The sequence below is a fragment of the Galeopterus variegatus genome, unplaced genomic scaffold (genome assembly GCF_000696425.1).
Source record: "Galeopterus variegatus unplaced genomic scaffold, G_variegatus-3.0.2 Scaffold7974, whole genome shotgun sequence".
Classification (NCBI taxonomy): Eukaryota; Metazoa; Chordata; class Mammalia; order Dermoptera; family Cynocephalidae; genus Galeopterus; species Galeopterus variegatus.
In genome coordinates this window covers 19,416-23,994 of record NW_007734085.1, presented here as the reverse complement: position 1 = coordinate 23,994, position 4,579 = coordinate 19,416, and positions in this window count along the sequence as shown.

The following is a 4,579-nucleotide window of genomic DNA, read 5'->3' as shown; positions in this document are numbered from 1 at the left end:
GAATAGCAAATAACCTTTACAAAAACAGTGTAAAATATGAATACATTGTACATACTGAGGAAAAAAATTTTTTTATATAACTTTTTTCAGGTGTGTGTGTGTGTGGTATGTGTGGTGTGTGTGTAGTGTGTGTATGTGTGTGTTCTATTTGTTCTAATGGAAACTATAGTTATTACTATAGTTCTGGTTTAAAAAAAAAAAAAGAAAATGTTTCTGAATCACTGATCTTGTCTTATACTCACATTTTGTAGATTAAGAAACTAAGTTGAGATATACTCAAAGACCTGCATGTCTTCTAACTCAGTATGGTGCTCTTGTTACCATGCTGTGCTTATATCTAGTTGTGGTATACATATCTGCAGGTGCATATGACTGATTCCATATTGAATTTGTTCTAATTTCTAAGTGAAGGAAAGGAATTAAAACCTTTATTTAGTCAATACATTACCAAAAAGTACCCACTTCAGTTCTGTTTTGTGATCCTCTTCTATTCTGTTTGTCTTATTTTCCTTTTCTCTCTTCTCTAAAATATCCTTCTATTTCTCTAGGAAAGAAAGATATTCAAACTAAAGAGATAGAGAGGGAGAGAAAGAACTACAGGACCAAGAGAGAGGGAGAGGGACAGGTATCTAAAATCCAGGAGAGAAAAGAAAGAAACATCCAAGGCGAAGAAAGAAATAAGTAGAAGCAACTCTGCCCATGCCTATCACTGCTACTCTCTCCATCCCCTCTGCCCTTCCCAAAGGCCTGAGTCTCCTGGGAAGGCAGTGTTGGTGAGAATGGATCCATCCACTTTCAGAGACATGCTTTGGGAGTTTACCTCTATATCCTGCCTTTTGGCTCTCAGAGTGAGAACTCAGTAATGTCTTGAGCAGAGTGAGCTCCTTGAGAGCAGAGTTTATTTCTTATTCTCTTTTATATTCCCAGGCTGGGCACATGGAGGCCCCCAATAATAGTTTGCTTTAAAGACTATCCTAATTAATACACTGAGCTTTTGAGGGACTGTTCCAATGTGTTACAGCTAAATTCTTCCTAATACAAACAAGAAATCTGTAACGTTAAAGACAGTATTATGCATAAAAAAGACTTGATTTTGGGGAATTTGCATGGATCTTGATGAAATTAATTATTTTACACACACACAACACACATACATTATACACCCTCCCCCTTTATGAAACCTTTTTGTTTTCTAACATCACAAGGAAGATATTCTTGAAATAGTTTAATAGCGTTTTAAAAATCATTGCTTTTAATTGTTAAACCCTGTTACGTAATTTATTACGTTAGGAAAGCAAGTGAAGAAAATTCATTGACTGTCAGTCATCATTCATAAGAATGGCTGTTTGAACCTGATGATTTCATCAGTAGTTAAAAAAAGCTTTAAACTTTTTGGGCTTACTGGGGGAAGAATCAAAGAAGAGCTCCTTTTCTTATAGAAGGAATTAGAGAGAAATGAAATTATTGACCTGGCGCATGCTGCCTTTTCATTAAAACATTTCTTAACATCCTGATGACTAGAGGGGATATATTAAAAACAAAAGGAAACAACTTATAAAACTGAATGGACAACCTATTTTTCTTAATAGTTAATATCTATCATTGAATGTCTACTGTGTATTAAGTTCTTTGTTTCTTTGAAAATACTTTTATACATTGCTGGTGGGAATGCATGTTTGGTAAACCTCTTTGGAGGACAATTTGGAAATATCTGTCAAGACTTTAAATACTTATACCCAGTGACGTGCTGTTGAGCGTTTGTTGTATAATAAAGAACTTGACTGGTCTTTGTCTCAGATTCTTGGGACAGTGCCTTGAAACCCTTGGAATTTCCAAGGATGCCAGTGATAGAAGTGTCTTTTTATCGTGGTGGGCCTGTGGAACCACACCTGAATTTATGTTAATGAGGTGACTTATGGTGGGCTCGTAGATAGTTTCAGGATGGGGGTGGCCATGCCAGAAGGACCAAACGTATGCTTACAGGGTTCAGGCTGTGGGCCACCTGATACCAGCTCTATCTCCTGATCCCTAGGAATGGAAGGATAGGGGGCTGGAGATTGAGTTCAATCAGATAGCCAATGATTCAATCATATCTACATAATGAAACTCAGATAAAAACTGTGGACAACTGAAGCTCCATTAATGTTCCAGGAGGGTGATGCATCCTGAAGCCACAGGGAGAGGGCACAGAAGCTCCGTATTCAGGTTGCTCTCAGATCTTACCTATGGGTCCCATTATTGACTGGTCCTGATTTGTATCCTTTGTGATAAAGCTGTAATCATAAATGCAAAAAAAAAAGTTCTTTTCATATATGGAAACAGTCTCAGTTCTTAAAAACACCCAGGGTTATACTGCTAGAAATGGCAGGGCTCAGATAAGAACTTGTTTAGCCTAGAAGTCTGTGTTCTTTCTAGTCGACCACAATTATGGCCAAGATATTGAAAAATTTTTAATTATGTAGGAGTAACTCTCTTCTGATTTTATGTACTTACAGAGAGAAATGAATAACTAACTTCCTTTTTGAAAACCCTCAGTTTTTAGAGGATATGAGTATTTTCCAAAACTTTTTAACATATTTTCCAAAATTTGTATTTTTATATATAATTTAAATAATATATAACTTATATTTTGATACTTGATTAGGGCCTCTGCAAAATTATTATGATTTAACATATAATTACAGGGCTAAAATTTAGGGGTGTTTGTAAAATGGCGATGTGTCTTGGGTGTGTTGAAGTCCACATTGAACACTAGGGGGCACTCCTCCATTATTGGACACGTTCTTTCAGGAAAAGATACCCTTTGTGGATTTCATTAGTTGCTTATTAATTTTAATCATATTGATGTGACATTTGAATGCCATTCATCTAGAAATCACAGATGTGCGTAATATCACAAATTATATTGATGTGACATTTGAATGCTATTCATCTAGAAATCGCAGATGTATGTAAAATCACAAATTACTTCTCATAAAGTCAAAGACACACACTATTTCTTTTCATAAATTAGAAAACTGTAGCCTAAATGATGAACAGAATTGTCTTCTTTGAGATTAAAATTGAAAATTGTTATTTTGGAATCTGTTACTCTACTATAATATCCTTTGACTTATTAAAAAAAAAACCCAAACAGTAAACTACAAAGTAAAAATAACATGAATCAAATGCATTTATAATAATATAGGCAAATGCATTTCAAAGTGTAGAAAAGACTATCCTAATTTGTACCTCTTCAGATAAGACAGTCCAATGATTAGTACTTCTGACACTTGCTGATGTAGTCAAGGCTTTTACCACTTTTATAGAGAGGTACATTCATGTTACAACCACTTGAGTCTTCATTACTTTACTGTGAACACAGTACAAGGACCAATATCCAAAAATATTCATTCATTTCTTTTCTCATGAAGATAATACTAACAGAATCAGTAGGCAACTATAGCTAATGCTGAATAGTAATAATTTGCAATGCCTGCAAATCCTCATGTATATTTAGTATTTGCAGTGTATTAGTCTGTTTTCTGATGCTTATAACAGAATACTTGAAATGGGGTAATTTTTAAAGAAATGAAATTTATTTCTTACAGTTTTGGAGACTGGGAAGTCCAAGGTCGAGGGGCACATCTAGTGAGGGCCTTCTCCTTGGTAGGGACTCTGTGTAGTCCCAAGGCAATGTAGGGTATCAGACGGAGAGGGGGGAGAGCAAGCATTAAGATGCTCACTAGCTCTCCTTAAAAGGCCACCAGTGCCCCTCCTGTGATCACCCACTCATTCAGCATTTGGTATATGAAACAGAGGAAAAGTAGAACCAGTTTGGTTTGCATAGAGCTACCCTTCTCTGTTACTGCCATCAGGGCCACTATATACTACATACAAAGCACTGCACAACTATGATTGAATTGCAGGTATGCTTATTTATTACATATTTTTCTAACAGATGGCAGTAAAATGGCCTGAGGAAGGTACAACATTTTCTGTTTGCATATAGTTGCTAGATGGGCTAAAGAATAGTCTTCTCAAATTTCTTAGCGATGACACTGGTTATCTATGCCATTGGCTCTTTTCCCAGAGGGAAAAAACAATAAGAGAGGAGGGAGCACAGGAGAGAGAAGGTGATATAAAAATAATATTCCAGGATACATCTAAATTGCTAAAAATATCAGGGTGGGTTTAGGCCCTCTACAATGGAGGCAGGATTCCTTTCCACTGTATTATCCCCTCTTACTCCATCTTCAAGTAATATTGGCTTTTTTTCCCCTTGAATTTACCAAGCTCCATCTCGCCCCTGAAAGCTTTTTTTTTTTTCCTTTTTGTCTTTTTTACTGACCGGTAACTGCCCCTGAAAGCTTTTATATTTTTTGTTTCTCTGGAATATTTTCCCCCCAAGTTTCTGCATAACTGGCGTCTCATCCTGGTTTTGATGTCCCTTCGTAGAGGGCTTACCTGTCCATTCTAGTTGAAGGAAGACTCTCTCTGTCCCTGATAATTAACATATTTACTTATTTATTGTCTTTGTAACACTCATTATTACAGGAATTATATTGTTTGTTTGTTTGTTTACATTCTATGAGGAGAG